The sequence below is a fragment of the Thunnus maccoyii genome, chromosome 22 (assembly GCF_910596095.1).
Source record: "Thunnus maccoyii chromosome 22, fThuMac1.1, whole genome shotgun sequence".
NCBI classification, from domain to species: Eukaryota; Metazoa; Chordata; class Actinopteri; order Scombriformes; family Scombridae; genus Thunnus; species Thunnus maccoyii.
Genome location: NC_056554.1, coordinates 16,098,220 through 16,115,490, shown reverse-complemented (window position 1 = coordinate 16,115,490; position 17,271 = coordinate 16,098,220).

Sequence of the window (17,271 nt, the reverse complement as noted above, 5' to 3'; positions counted from 1 at the left end):
TGGAGATGGCAAGGTGGCATGGCTGATGGAGGTAATGAGGGAGATACAGACAGATGACAAATTAAAAGAAAAAAACGGTACAGGCCTGAATGCTTGACCCCTACAGTGAGGGGATCTGGTGGCTCTGTTATGCTTTGGGGGCATTTTGCTGGCATGGTCTGGGTCCACTTGTCCTCTTAGAGGGAAGGGTCACTGCAAATCAATACAAAGTTGTTCTGAGTGATCACCTTTATCCTAGGATGAAACATTTCTATCCTGATGGGAGTGGTCTCTTCCAGGATGACAAAGCCCCAATTCAAAGGGCACGAGGGGTCACTGAATGGTTTGAGTATGAAAATGATGTGAATCATATGCTATGGCCTTCACAGTCACCAGATCTCAACCCAATTGAACAGCTATGGGAGATTTTGGACGGACGTGTTTGACAGCGCTCTCCACCACCATCATCAAAGCACCAAATAAGGGAATATCTTTTGGAAGAATGGTGTTCATCCCTCCAGAAGAGTTCAGAGACTTGTAGAATCAATGCCAAGGCTGAGGAACACCATTCTTCAAAAAGATATTCCCTCATTTGTTGTTCTGATGATCATAGTGGAGAGTGCTGTCTAACACATCAGTCCAAAATCTCCCATCTCCCCCAAACATCAAGAAAAAGGTGGAGAGGATAAACACCAGCTGTGATCTTGACCACATGGACAAGGAAGACCATCTCTACATCCATCTCAACATGAAAAGAAACACCAGGGTAAACATGGAGGGACTTAACACCGGCTGCAGTCTTGGCCACCTGGATCTTCTGGGGATCCTGACTGCCCGGATGGCGGCCTTTTCTCCCGCCAGTGGTCAAGAGGAGGTTCTGGGTGGACCTGGAACCTCCTAAGCCCTCCCCTAAGCTTCTACCCTGGGGCCACTGGGATCCTGGATGGGACTGCTGCCTAGGACTGTCCTCTGAGGCCATTTATCATACTGCCTGTTAAAAACTCGGACCCGGACTGTGTGTTGAGTGCTTTTTGGACTACTGTTGGTACTCACTGCTGTATTGCCTGTATGTGTCTGTCTGGCCAGAGAAATCAATGATGAATGATGGAAAACAGCTGGGCCACTGTGCACTCCTGGCGATTGGGCTCAAGAAAAACACTGGCTCTTACAGTGAGTTTTCATCTTAACTTATCGTGATATTTTGAAAACTATTCCTCTGTCCTGCAGCACAGACAAGCCCAGGTCCTAGAATGAATCACTGATCCAGTGAACTGGTCATTTGCCACCCCGATTTGGAGAACAGCAGGTCTCCTCTTCATGCTGCTCCTGCTCTCCAGAGATGTTCAGCTAAATGCTGGACCAGTGACTCCTGGAGCGCTGCAGAACTTCGGTGCTGATTTGCGCTTACGTGTGTCTGGGACTCCTCTAGAGCATCAACTTTCTGAGCTTGGCTTCTCCCTTAACAGACTAAACTTTGGTAACACCAGACATGATGTCTCAATGAATCACTTTTCACTACTGGACTGTGAAGACCCTAATAGGTCAAGTGTCTCTCTATCTGCTCAATATCTGCTGCTGACGTCATTGTGTGTCAAAACCCTGCAGCAAGGAGGAATGAGTTATTCAAAACTTTTTTAACTGTGAATCATGCAAAAGTCTTATGGAATCCGAAGTGGAAACCAAGGGGGCTATTCGGTGGAAATTTTAACATCAGAAGCATTACTGAAAATAGCTATCAGCTAACTCATTTTCTGGCTAAAATTGGGACTTTTTCTGTCTGACTGAAACACAGTTGAAATAAACAACTCCTGCCAAGTATGTTTACGGTGCCCGGATACCAATGATTTATATGAGACAGACCTGAGGGAAGAGGAGGAGGGGTGCTTTTTATGTGAGAGACAACATCAAATGTGAACGTGTTGTTTACAATGCAGGCAACATGTTAGAATATGTTGGGATAAAACTAATCTTGTCCCAACAAATGTCTTTTAACATAGGTGTCTATAGGCCTCCTTCTGCAGATGACACTTTCTATGAGCAACTCACAGAAGTCTTGAGAGAGTTTAATCTCAACAAAGAATTACACAAACAAACCTGGGATTGATGCAAGATTATAATAGCGATGGTAAATTATGGCAGAATTAACACATGATTAGATGAACATGTAAGTAACAAGTGGTGAATAAAGGAGAGTTCTCATCCACTTTGTCACACGCAGTTTAATGAAAATTTGTGGAAATTAATGAAATCTAGAGATGCTGCAACAAGGAAGGCAATTAAAACTAGAAGAGAAACTGACATGCTGCTTTATAAAGATTTAAGGAACAAAGTTATCCAAGAGCTAAGAGAAGCTAAATCTCGTTTTTATCTCAAGATATTGAATGAGGCAAAAGGCAACAGTAAATTTATCTGGAAAAACATCAATAATCTCACAAGGAGTGACCCAAAATTTTAAACTCAAAGGATCATTTTGCTTTTGCTTCTGTCTTTAATATTTTTTTTCTTGAGACTGTACAAGAGCTACGAAAAAAAATGAAAAGAAAAAAAAGGAAACTGGATATTTTTCCCATACTGGCCAGGTTTTAGATGTGCATGGAGGAAGGAAGCTTGAGTCAGGCAAAGGAGAACTTTAGATAACATTCAAGTGAAAGATATGCAGAGATTACTCTTATACTGCCCACTGATCTAAAATATTTGTTTTGGCACAATTGGAGTTCTCAGCCACTTAGTTGGAAGATGTCTCATAAATCTTCACCGGGACTTTCATGGACCTCAAACTGTGAACACCTGGGATCTTTTTTACTTAATAAGTACAGGCATTGCCCTTTTCCCATTTTATTTTATTGATCTGTATCTTCTATTTTATTTTTGCAGTTGAACTTTTTTCTGCTGTACTGATGTATTTTAAATGACGCTGTTTGTTGATGTTGTTTCTCCCTGCAATTTATCTTGCGGCTAAAATGAGGAATTCATTCATTTTATGCTCATGTAGGCCATCTATCCCTATAAAATAAACAAATATTTATGTTTAGAGATGCAGTTCTTTTCTGATCATTAGCTGGGTTCTGTGACATTTGTCTTTGTGTTGAAGTTAATAAGCTATGTGGGTTATATCTTGAAAAAGTGCTGTGTTAATGCTGTTTTAGTCATTCGTTTATACACTGTAAGAAAATGTGATCAGTGGTTATTTGGAACGATTACAGCCATAAACCGAGGAAGTTATTAAGTAACTTTGATTGAAATACTTTGAAATACTTTTTACCTAAGATTTATGTTAATACACAAATATAATGAACCCAAATTAATTTTCCAAGGAAATTTGATTCACATTAACTTAATTCCTGGCAAAAACGATGAACTAATTATCTGGCAAAATGTATTTATATGTCCTTAAGTAATTTAATTACTTTTAATTAGTACCAAATGATTTTAAATTTACTCAATAATATTATGTGTCACTTTATTGCCTCAATTTCATTAAATTTAGTCAACTCAATATCAGGCCTCATTGTTGACTTATCTTTAATTGAGTGTGAAATTTCCTTCATAGGCCAGCAAACAGCAGTTTGACAAAAAACTAAACCTTAATTCAACTAGGTTTTTTCTAAGTTTTTCAACATTTCCATCTGTGGGCAAGTCAACATCTCCAGTTTGCCAGATTAGCATGTTTTGAAAAACCAAAGGAACCATGAGAACATGCACACAGAAAGACATAGAGCTGAGATAGCTTCCTGCTCTGAGGTGACAGTAACAAATGAGTCATCGTGCTGCAGGATGGATCGATGTCTAAAGTATCCAAACTAACTGATACCAAGTCGTCTTTTGTAAATCGATTCTTGTGTCAATATGTTCGGTACCAAAAATGGCTCCATCCCAGACTAGATCACGTTCTGGACACATTAAAGCTGGACTACAGGTGTTTTATTTGAGCCTGGTTCAGCCCTCCCAACAATTGGAGGGGAAATCTGGTCTTGGATTGAAATCTCAAACCTCCAGAACTGCTCGCAGACTCATGTTTGATATTTAGGAGTTAAAATCTGGATGATTACGTCACTACTTTCCGAGCAGGACCACAATAGCCAATGAGAGAGACAAGTCTACAAGGAGATGGAAGTGAATGAGAGGACTTTTGAAATGGCGAACACAAAGAAACAACAACAAGCTTTTGTACGGGTGCATTGGACAGCTGAGATGGAGGAAAGGCACGTTGATATATGGCAAGAACACGACTGCCTTTTAACATGTCCTCCAAGACATATCATAAACATACGGACAAAGAGAAGAGCTTTACAAAGCAAGTTGTTGCACCATGTCAGTCTCCATTTTGTTTATATCGGCTTCCCCATAAGATCACATGAGGTGGTGCATTTCTCCCTCTGGCACGATATTCTTAATAATATCACCATTACTTTCAAATCTTGTAATGTGTGCATGTTTGAGATTAAAGAGGAGAACATCTGCAAAGTTTGGTTCAGAGAATTCACACAATAAATATTTATCTACCATTATAAAACATTATAAACTTTTCTGTGTTTTAACATGCATTAGTTGAAGTGACTAACATAGTAATAAAACAAATACTTAATATTTGTCAGTTCATTTGGTGCCAATTTCAGTAAAAGCCTATTAATGATGCATTCACATCACAAATCATAACACATGTCTCTTACATTAGTGACTGTCCTCATTAAAAGAATTGTTATCGCGGTATTGCCCACATCTACAGTGCTGCTCTACTCATTTCTCATGTCATGTGGAGAATCAACTTGCATCACAATTCTCCAGTAAACACCCACTGCATTTCTATGACCTTGGATTATTTATTCAAGCACAACTTTACAGATAGAAGCTAATAAAAGATAACCGACAACATAGCAAGCAGGGAATGAAAGAGGAGAATTTGTTGGACAACTCAGTGTGAACCAAGGGACATGCAACCAAGCTACTCCATTGCTGCTCCTTAGGGGAATTATCAATTGTTAGCAGCCAGTCGCTCAGTTGTGCACCAAATACTTTGATTTAGCTCACACCTCACACATTGATCATGATCACGACTGTAAGAGCAGAGCAGACCACACAGCAGCAAAAAAAAAAAACCCAAACCCATTTCTCAGTGTCTGAACATGTAACATTGAATTTTTAAAACAGCAGCAACATCAAATGTTTGTGACTTAAAAGGATAAGTTAACATTTATTGTCAAATCTCATGAGCAGAGCCAAACCAACAATGAATTGATCCTACTTACAAGTATTGTGTGTGTATCCAAAGCCTGATTTATTGTATCAGTGTAATAACAGTGATCATGTTTTCACTATTTCCATGTAATGCAGACTCCTGCAACTGTGGGAATGTTGTCTGTTTACAGAGCTTCGCTAGCTTGTTCTGCTACATATCACAACTTCTTGACTTTGTGTTGAAGTTTAATTTAATTTACAATGTAGCACAAAGTCAAGAGCTGCACAAACTGGAGAAGCTTTGCTATTAGTAATAATAAGGCCAGATTTGACAACTACTTCTGTTGCATGTTGATGATGTCAGACAGGACACCAGTGTGTGCAGCCTTGTGCTTGCAGATTGTTGAAACCCTTCTAAAAAAAAAAGGAAAAGTTAAAGCTGCTATGTGTAGAGGGTTTATGTATGAGTATAGTATCTATAAAATTATTCCGATGGCACGTTTTAGTTTGTAGAAAAATGAGCCAATTTAAGCGACATTCGGTGCAGTTCATGTGCTTGCAGCTCATTCGCACTGTGATGTTTTACTGTTTTACTGTTTCTACTTTGTTATTGCTACGTTGTCTACCTTTTTGTCTTGGATTGAGCCATGTCAAAGAGGAATTTCTGTTACTATGTGACAGACAATAAAGTTTCTTGAATCTTGAATTCCTGCGTTGTATGCATTTTACTCTGATAAAGTTGTCACAGAGAGTTTCAAAGAAAATGATCCAAAATCAAACAAATGATTTGAATATTGCGTAACTGTGCAATAAGATACAAATATTACTAGTCATTTACTTATGTCTTGTGTGTGGATCTATGTGTCTATGTCTTGCTGTGCATTAATTGTTTTGAAATGAAATAGGTTTTTATTTTTTCCAGTCTTGGTATTGAACCTAATTTGTGATTAACTGTTGTGCCTAACAAGCATCCTCCAAATAGATAATTGTAAGGCAATGTGTTATTGAGGGATTATTTCCATGTAGACACTTTTTCTTCTGACTATCATTTATAATGAACACACACAAATATCAAAATTCTTTAATCCAGCATAATAACAGTGATACTGAGACTAATACTGACAGTAATTATGAAAATAAACATTTTTCATAGAAAGCCTACAAGAAATTAAAGAAAAATAAGTGTAAAGACATATTTCTGAAAACAAAATCACCCTCTGTGATCTGAGATTTCCTGGTTTCGTGAAGTTGAATTTATTAGGGTTTTATAGTTCCAATAAAAACTTAAGCTCGAATAACACTGTATGTCATCATGCAGGATGTTTCAGAAGTGAGACCCCCGGCTGTTTATTAACACAGTTCTCAAAATCATTAAAATTAACCACAGCTTCTTACGTACTTTACAGCTGGTTTCAGCATCTGTTTAAACACACTCTCAGAAATATGGCAGTGAACTGTGACATGAGTCAGAATAAGAGAGAAATATTGCCACACGATCCCAAGGAACTTAGTAAGAGAGATGATCTATGACTAAGTTGTATCTCAATGTCTTCCTTCCATCATTGTCAAAAGGTCAAGTGACTGTTTGTCCCAGAGTACAAGATCGAGTCCAAGGTTGCTGTTCATCACCTAATTAGTTGGTGATATAGTGATAAAGAGCATCAACACCAATATTTACTTACCTTAGAATATTACATTGCATATTACTTTGAATGTCTAAAATGTGCACTATATTTCTAATCTATGCTTCATTTTCTCTTATTCTTTCTCTTGCTTTGCTGTTTGATTTCACCTCTGCTTGCATTTTCCTGCTGATATTCTTGTTTTTCTTCTGTGACCAACTACAAGCAGCAGTTCCTGGATACTTAGAAATCATTTAGACTATATTTTTTTGTAGATTTATTAGATTATTGCCATATTTAGACATTTTTATAACCTCCTCAGTATGACGTGAGTGAGGCCTACCAACAGCACAAGCCTGTACTGCAGTGACTGGAAACTTAGTGGGCTATCACGTAAGAAATCAACAAGTGGTAGTCCTCCCTGGAACTCTCTTCTTGCAAAACCAGAGTTAGTTAATTTTCCTGGGGAGTGGGAGGACCAGTAGCAGGCCCAGATTTGTGATGAAATTTGGCTGACCCCTATTATCATCCAGGCAGAGCACCTCGTCAACTCCTGTCCAACTCTTAGTAGGACAGAACCGTGGATAGCTGCGAAAGGGAGAAGGCGCAACAAACCTACCCAACAACCAAGTTTGCAACTTGAGAACAGATTTGCTCCACTGTTGCAGGACTCTGGATCTCCGTCTGATGACCTAGATAACCTCTCATCTTCACACAGCAGGGTAAGGACTGAGAATAAATCTGAAAGTAAAAGGCTACAGGAAAAGCTAACGACTGAGGCTCATACTCTGATTGTGGGTGACTATACTGTCAACCCAATCACCAGAAGAAAATGTTGGCATTGGACGTTTCTGCAAACCACAGAAATGTTGAATATATACGTTTCAACACGTGTAATATGTATCATATCAACATTTCTACAAATGTAGCATATTAACAATTCTACCCGTTGAATAATAATTTATGGTGTGACAACACTGTGGTTAAGGTCTGGTTAGGTTTAGGCACAAAGACCACTTGGTTAGGGTTAGGGAAAGATCATGGTTTGGGTTAAAATAAAAATAAAAAATAAAATAAAAACAGCAGATGTCCTGACGTCTCACTAAAAACACCCGCTTTTGTCGGTTGAAACGGGAAATGGGAAGCGGGCATTGGTTTCGAGGTGGTCTCGAACCGTACTCACTGCTGACTTCCAACTTGCTGCCAAGAAACTTACTAACCATCCACTGACCCCTCCTCTTCCTAATAGGAAAGTCAGCTCATGTAGATCGCATGTGAACTACGTCTCTTTAGAAATGTTGAGATGATACGTTTTGTTGACATTTTGATATGATACATATTGTTGAAATGTTAATATGCTATTTATTACACGTGTTGAAACGTGTAATAAGTAGCATAGTAGTGTAACGTATTCAATGTTTCTGTGGTTTGCAGAAGAAGAGGAGGAGGAGGTGATATATTCAGCAGATTTATGGCACTGAACACATGGCTACTTTGGACTTTGGCTTAACAAGTCAGGAGTAAAATTGTTGATCTCTAGCCAATTTTACTTCTTGTGTCACCCATCTGTTCTGTTCTGGGAAGAAACTTACACCCCAGCTTACTCTCATTTTCTCTCCCCTAAACCCCCCTCGCCGTCCACCCAAAAGCACAGCACGTCCAGTTATTTGTGTACGAAATAAAGCAAGCTCTGACTGATATATGCTGGGTCCAGGCTAATGGCACTCATAACTCTTCCCAGGATAAACCAGGGCCCAGTGTGCAATAGCTTGCTCCATTCCTGTCTTGATGAGTAATAGAAAAAGAATGATGAAACAGGATGAAGAAACAGGAAGCATCCAACTGGTTCTTGAAATTTTTCAAATTTAGCATCTATTCCTCGTCAGCCAGTCGCATAAGGAATGGTCAGACTTTTCCAAGAAATTAGGCAGATTATGCTTTTAGCGCACAAAATTTAGCTTCACTGAAAAAGCAGTTTTTCAACAGCTGAACAACTTCTTGGCACTAAACTGTTTTAATGTCTTCCAGTCAGGATTTTGTTTTCACAGGTCTTCGCAGGTCTCCATAAAAAAATCAGACAGCTGCAGCTAAGTCAGAACACTGCTGCTCGAGTCCTCACTAAGACTAAGAAAGTGGTTCACATAAGTCCAGTTCTCCAGGTCTTAAAGTCCAGTCCAGGTCTTAAATCATCTGTGACAGGTCTGCTTTCTGTTCTTAGAGTCAAAACTCCACATATCTGGAACAAACTCCCAGAAAACTGCAGGTCTGCTGCAACTCTCAGTTCTTTTAAATCAAGGCTGAAGACTTTTCATTTTGCTGCTGCCTTTTATTAAACCGAATTTCAGGGTTAATATCTTACACTGCACTGTAACTTTTATTCTCCTTTTTTATCTGTCTTATTCTATTTTAGCTTATTTTTATTTCCAATTTAACATGTTTTCATTGTATTTAAATGTATTTTTATATTGCCTTGTGTTGCTTTTATATTCTGTCTTGATGCCTATTATGTTTTATGTAAAGCACTTTGAATTGCTTTGTTGTTGAAATGTTCTATACAATAAACTTGCCTTGCCTTCTCAGCAACTGTACGTGGTTGTGGAACCTACTTTTCTGTATGTTCCAGGTACTCAGCCAATCACACCGACTCCAAGCCAGCTACTGATGGTTCCCGGTTAATGTTTGTGGCCTGAATCTTGACTGGCATCTACACACAGGGCTGAAACAACATGAAGGTTCCTCTTCTCAGCTACAAGAAGCCCTGAACGCTACAACAGTGTGGTGGATAAAATAACCCTAACATGCATATTGTGTTCCATGAAAACCAAGCTTACCTGGACTATGAAGCTGTAATGAAGTTGTAGGAATACATTTAAAGATAAGCTTTTTAAAAAATATATAATTATGTTTTCAGGTTTACAGTTGTACAGGAATATAAACATATAATTGTACAGTATGGAAAATCAAAAGAAATTTGAAATGAGAATAGAAAGAAAGATATATTAATGGAAAATAAAACTAAAACTATTAATATACAATTAAATGTTCAATATTTAGTATTTAATTGAAGTATCTCAGAGTTATTTCTAGTTTCAGTGAAAACTGCATCCAGAAGGATTCCTGCACAAACAAAGGATATGGCTGGTGATTTTCTGATTTTCTGGTGTTCTATGTAGTGAAGCTAGTGAAGCTTTGTAGCAAGAACCACATTCCCGCACATGTGCAGTGACTTCTGCCTTACATGGAACAACTCTACAGAGACTGAAAATGTGATCGCTGTTATTAGTCTGTGGAGCCGTTTCTAAACAAACCAATGAGACTGTAATCTTCATAATGAAGGAACATGTCACCCAGTGCAGCGTTGTGGCTCAGTGACATGTCTATAATAATGTTTTTTCATGGTTCCGTCATTGACTCTAGTTACTCTTGTGTGCCATTATCCACCAGATGCCCTCAGACTTTTTCTATTTTGTGAAGATTGTACTATGTGGAGAGGGCTTATTTTGAGTTGGACTCTTCCCAGGATAAACCAGGGCCCAGTGTGCAATAGCTTGCTCCATTCCTATCTTGATGAGTAATAGAAAAAGAATGATGAAACAGGATGAAGAAACAGGAAGCATCCAACTGGTTCTTGAAATTTTTCAAATTTAGCATCTATTCCTCGTCAGCCAGTCGTACGAGGAATGGTCAGACTGTTCCAAAAAATTAGGCAGATTATGCTTTTAGCACACAAAATTTAGCTTCACTGAAAAAGCGGTTTTTCAACAGCTGAACAACTTCTTGGCACTAAACTGTTTTAATGTCTTCCAGTCAGGATTTTGTTTTCACAGGTCTTCACAGGTCTCCATAAAAAAATCAGACAGCTGCAGCTAATTCAGAACACTGCTGCTCGAGTCCTTACTAAGACTAAGAAAGTGGTTCACATAAGTCCAGTTCTCCAGGTCTTAAAGTCCAGTCCAGGTCTTAAATCATCTGTTACAGGTCTGCTTTCTGTTCTTAGAGTCAAAACTCCACATATCTGGAACAAACTCCCAGAAAACTGCAGGTCTGCTGCAACTCTCAGTTCTTTTAAATCAAGGCTGAAGACTTTTCTGTTTGCTGCTGCCTTTTATTAAACCGAATTTCAGGGTTAATATCTTACACTGCACTGTAACTTTTATTCTCCTTTTTTATCTGTCTTATTCTATTTAAGCTTATTTTTATTTCCAATTTAACATGTTTTCATTGTATTTAAATGTATTTTTATATTGCCTTGTGTTGCTTTTATATTCTGTCTTGATGCCTATTATGTTTTATGTAAAGCACTTTGAATTGCTTTGTTGTTGAAATGTTCTATACAATAAACTTGCCTTGCCTTCTCAGCAACTGTACGTGGTTGTGGAACCTACTTTTCTGTATGTTCCAGGTACTCAGCCAATCACACCGACTCCAAGCCAGCTACTGATGGTTCCCGGTTAATGTTTGTGGCCTGAAACTTGACTGGCATCTACACACAGGGCTGAAACAACATGAAGGTTCCTCTTCTCAGCTACAAGAAGCCCTGAACGCTACAACAGTGTGGTGGATAAAATAACCCTAACATGTATATTGTGTTCCATGAAAACCGAGCTTACCTGGACTATGAAGCTGTAATGAAGTTGTAGGAATACATTTAAAGATAAGCTTTTTAAAAATATATATAATTATGTTTTCAGGTTTACAGTTGTACAGGAACATAAACATATAATTGTACAGTATGGAAAATCAAAAGAAATTTGAAATGAGAATAGAAAGAAAGATATATTAATGGAAAATAAAACTAAAACTATTAATATACAATTAAATGTTCAATATTTAGTATTTAATTGAAGTATCTCAGAGTTATTTCTAGTTTCAGTGAAAACTGCGTCCAGAAGGATTCCTGCACAAACAAAGGATATGGCTGGTGATTTTCTGATTTTCTGGTGTTCTATGTAGTGAAGCTAGTGAAGCTTTGTAGCAAGAACCACATTCCCGCACATGTGCAGTGACTTCTGCCTTACATGGAACGACTACAGAGACTGAAAATGTGATCGCTGTTATTAGTCTGTGGAGCCGTTTCTAAACAAACCAATGACACTGTAATCTTCATAATGAAGGAACATGTCACCCAGTGCAGCGTTGTGGCTCAGTGACATGTCTATAATAATGTTTTTTCATGGTTCCGTCATTGACTCTAGTTACTCTTGTGTGCCATTATCCACCAGATGCCCTCAGACTTTTTCTATTTTGTGAAGATTGTACTATGTGGAGAGGGCTTATTTTGAGTTGGACTTTTTGAAGGACTATCTGATATATATTACTTTGGTTGCCTTTTCGTCAAATGGTTCTTCCTTATTGATATGCTGGGTTGTATTAAAAGTATTGCGTTTTCTGGGTTTTGGTTTTCTGTTGCTCTTGTGTGGTCGTTCACTCCTCCGGTCCTCATGTGCTCCTCCCCACACCTGCTCTGTATCAGGGCCTTTTCCAAAGTAGCCCCTACCCACTCCCACTTCACCATGGAGTGCACTCTGTTTGTAGTCACACTCACAGCTGAGTGAAGTTCCCTTCATTAAGCTGTAGGGTACAAATACAGTGGCAAGCTTTGGGATGAATTGCACTCTCTCTAGCAGAAACAGGAACCTTTCATCACCATGGTTTCCAATCAACATCTGTTGGGATCTTTGATTGTATATAAATATTTATATACTTAATAATAAATCTTTATACACAGACAATGGTCTTGAGTAGCAAAGGTTACCAGCTGTTGCAAGATGAGAGAAGGAGTTTTTCCAGAGGACAGATGGGTTTTTTTAAAATTGTTTTTTAAAATCTTTTTATTATCAAAAATACAAAAATACATTTCTTGGGTATAGACCACATCACTACACTCCTTGCATAGTGATCCTTTTATACAAGTGGCGATGAGCCATTTTTCAGACATGCCATTGAAAAGATCAGTTTTTAAAGTCCACTTGTTATGATGTGATTCAAATGTTTTCCTTCTAGCTTCATTATTCACATCAAATATCTTGGGTTATATTGTCATTTGCTAAATTTCACATGTAAATGGCAATACAATAGCACAGTAACACTGCAAGTATTACTGAAAACCTGTTGTGCATTCATAGAATTTATCTGTGGTAATTACATTTGTGCACAAATAATAAGGAATGTTTCCCCCCTGAAACAATAAATGTGTTTACTTTTTCCTTTATACATTTGTAGTCAGAAGTATATTTAGTTTATGCCACTAACTGAGATATAACAACCAGAGGTTGTGAACATCGTTGTCTCTGGAGATATGAAGGATACACAAAGGGACTGTCAAACTTTTTAAAATGTATTAATGTTCCATTGGAAATAAATTAAACAACTTACAAAAGTTCCTGTCCAAACCAGTTTTGTTTAAATAAAAAATGACCCTAATTTCAAACATATAGGTAGACTTCATCATATATAATACCAAATATACATATATTATGACATGAAAATTACTCCCAAGCCTCTTTGGTTACATTTCTTTTCTTTGTAAACATCTTCATCTTTTGTATTCTTATGTTTATAAGCTGCTTGTTTTAGCAACAGTCCCTGTAAATATACAGCACATTTTTTTCTAGACTAGAGAATGGTATATTTAATCCTAAATACAATGTAACCTTTAGGTTTTTAACATCTGCGTGGCCATATTAAATGTCTATCTTAGTTTGAGCTTACTAGTAAATGTTTGTACAGGTTGTCGCACGGAACTTAACATTTGTATACAGTGCCTCCATGACGAACACAATAGGCGTTGCACGTGCTCAGTAAGTCAGCATTGATGCAGGCTTGCTGTTTTATAGGCTTTATAGGTTTTATAACCCACTTCCACTCCCCGCTAGTTGGTTTGGGATGGCACTTAATATAGCGGACCCTCCACATGAACGCACAAATGGAGTGGAAGTAGGTAGGGGGAGGGTGTATGGGCTACTTTGGAAAAGGCCCTTTCGTCACTCCTGTCTTGCTTCCTGTGTGTCCCTCAGCCTGTCAGTTCCCAGCCCGCCCTTGTGTCCAGTCACCTGTTCCCCATTTGCTCATTAGGTCAGTTTGTATTTTAGCTCTGGCTTTCTGTTTAGTCTTTCCTGGATCCTCTGTTTTGTTATGGTTTGTTTTGTTCTGTTCCACTCAGCCAGCTTTTTGTTTTTGCTGCACATTCCTAATAAAGAAGTTTCTTCAGACCTGCTTCACCAACAGTCTCTGCATTTTGGTCCATTCCTGCTACTCTTGTGACAGTTAAATAATTTTCTGGACAACAGAGGTCTATGGCACAGAGGAATAAGATATCAGGTTTTGGATACACACCGGATACTAGAAATAATAAGATAATTTCATTGTTGGTTTGGCTCTGCACATGAGATTTGTTGAAAAATATTGAAAATCACCAGCTTTATCCTTTAACTTAAGCTGCTTGGGTAGCTGCAGGATAATTTCTCTAGAAATAAGGTTATTTTTTAAATTTGTAATGAAAAAACCACACTTTGTATTCTCTACACCATTTTAGACTTTGCACTTTGGAAAAATTGATATTGTATAACCTCGATCTTTCCTTGAATCTTCATCTTTGATTTTGTTCACGGTCTGGATCCAAATAGGAAGTAGTTTCGTCTCGGACATGCTACAGTTATTTTCCTGAGTGTTTGACAGCTTTGAGATCCGGCACTCGACCCCACACACACATCCTGATACCCTGATACCTGCTTCCCACACTCCTTGTCTATAAAAAGTATGTACACTTTGTAACTGACATCAGACTGCAATTACACTCTGTTGTGACTGTATGCTGTTCCCTTGCAAGGTTTTTCATTAAAGACAGAAAGACAACTCGGTCTTTGTCAGCTTTTTATTTTCAGATTTCCATCACAATCCCATGATGTATTGTTTCTGATGTTTGAGATAGTTAATGATTAATTGTCTTGAACAGGGAATTATGTCTGATTTTGAGTTAGTTTTTGAAGTCCTGGCTATATAATAGATATATAATAAAAATGGTCAAATCAAAGTTGTAGACATTGTTGTTCCTGAAGTAAATATTGCAACATGACAACCAATTATTCCCACCGACTCACTTACACACTTAAATACATATTCACATATAACATATTGTCACAAAATTATGCAGCTCTCAATCCTTTATTTGGTTGATATTTGCATTTGGTGTTTTACAGAGACATATATGAAGAGTCTGATTTTATGGATTCATATAAAGAGGTGGAAAGAGCACTTAATGCCTTGATAATCAAATTTTAATGTAAGTTACATTCAATCAATCAATATTTTTTTATATTAAATGGAGCATTGAATCTAATGACTACATGAAATGTGAAAGTGTCACTCATATTTATGTATACACAGAGAATCATTACCTAACTCTGCAGCTCTATGAAGCTTTTTGGCCTCTTTTTGATCATTTCCACCTTGTTTTCATCTTACTAACAGCCAGACAGCAGCCTGTTACATAGAGCTATACAGTTTGAACAATCCACATTAGCTTTCCTGCTAAAGTCTCCTTATCTAACTTACAAACATCAACATGCATCTTGTCCTGCACCTTAGTTTGTTGAACAAGCCACTGACAAACATCCAGGCTCGATAGCTGATTAGAGCTCATGGATGTATTGTAAGAGCTGGATATGGCATCACTGCTCAGTCTCACAGCCAATTTTACCCAGTGGCCACTCACGGTATTGCAGAAAAAAAAATCCCTCCAGGTGAGCAGTTCTTATTGGACTGAATAGGCACCATTTTCAGTCCAGTGTGCAGCTTCTGTAAGAGATCCAGGCCAGAGCTGCAGCACATTCATCAAACAGCATTTAAACATACACACAAATGTCAGTTTGGTCCGGTTAGGTGCTGGTATGGTCCTTATCAGGGATTCAGACCAAAACCAGCCCTGCATTAAAATAGTGCAGGGGGCATGTTAAGACACTGCATGGCGACACAGTGAAATGTAATCCTGGAAATCCAGTTCGACCAACATCTTTTATGCATTTTTAAGGCTTATTTAGACGCCAAAACATTACACAACCGTTTGTAATACTCACTGACAGGATTTTACAACTCTGGAAAGATATCAGAGTGGAAACTATTTTAGCTTTCTTTGTGACGATTGCTAGAGACACAATAGAAATATGCTGTTCATGTTACAAAGTAATTCACCTGGGATATGCATTTGCATTTATGTGATTTGCCAATGCAGTGCTTTGCTGAATTAAGTTGTGTCACTGCAAAAGTTGAGCCACATTCAACTTTTTTGCTGGATGACCCTGCATTGTTTTGCAGATGCTTTTGACACATCTGCTGCATCAATGTACTACACCCATTCAAATGAATGAGGTAGCTGCTGTTTAGTCATGAGGGGTTTGACGTTGGTCTGTTTACACAAGCCTGCTACTTTGTCTCCCCTGCTGGGGGAAGGCCTGCAGCAAGCCTGCTGCTGTCAATTGAACACCAACACAGCCCTCCAGTGGCTGAGAGGAAAATGAGTATTTACCAAAAGTCCTTTTTTTGTCTTTCTTTTCAGGATAAAAAAAACAAAAAAAACACTGACAACAAATCACATAGTTGTCCTTTAACTTCTTATTTGTATTTGATACAAAAATCAAATCAAAAAAAAAAAAAAAAAAAAATTGGTACCAAAATGTTTTGAATAGCCTCTTTTTAAACTTGCATGAACAAAATACAATTTTAAAAATTACAATATTTTTACTGTATTCTTATGGCTAAAACTATCACCATCATCATTATAAATGCTGAAGCTATACTTGTTAAACACACAGTTGCAAAGCTAAAGTTACACAAATGTTTGCTAGGCCTACAACAAGTGTGACTGAGTTGAACGATACTGGGATCTGTAGCGACCTTTGGTCAGCCCAAAATACCCCAAGTGCCTCTGCAGAAGTGGCCTGTGGTTTCCCCTCTTCACTCTTCATCTATAGCGTTAAATCATTTTAGCCAGTAGATAAAGCACTGGCAGCTGGTCAACTTTTACAACTCTCCTGAGTTTAACCTTGCAACTAAATGCAGACTGTTCACAATTCATGCTGAGCTAATTATGTCTATGTTTTTATGTGACTGCTCTGCAAAGCACTTTGTCCAGGCTGACAGCAGCTGCTTTATTTTTGACATTGCATCACTTCAGTTTTTAGTCTAGTAGGACATCTAGTGGTTGAATGTGGTAATGCTGCAGAATGTCAATTTTACACCAGAACTTACTGTGTGAAGGTATTTCTTTGTTGGTTTAGATTTGTTTGTATTTTTCTATGGTGGGAAATCACAACACATGAAATGGAAAAAATGTCCAAAACCTCACTGGTTTCATCATAATTATTGGTGGATTGATTATCCTATAATCAACATCATATCAAGACATCATCATCAATGTTATCATCATCATTACATCACAGTAACACTGACAGCGATTCTTGCACAACAAGACCAACCATGGAAATGCTTCACCTCAAGC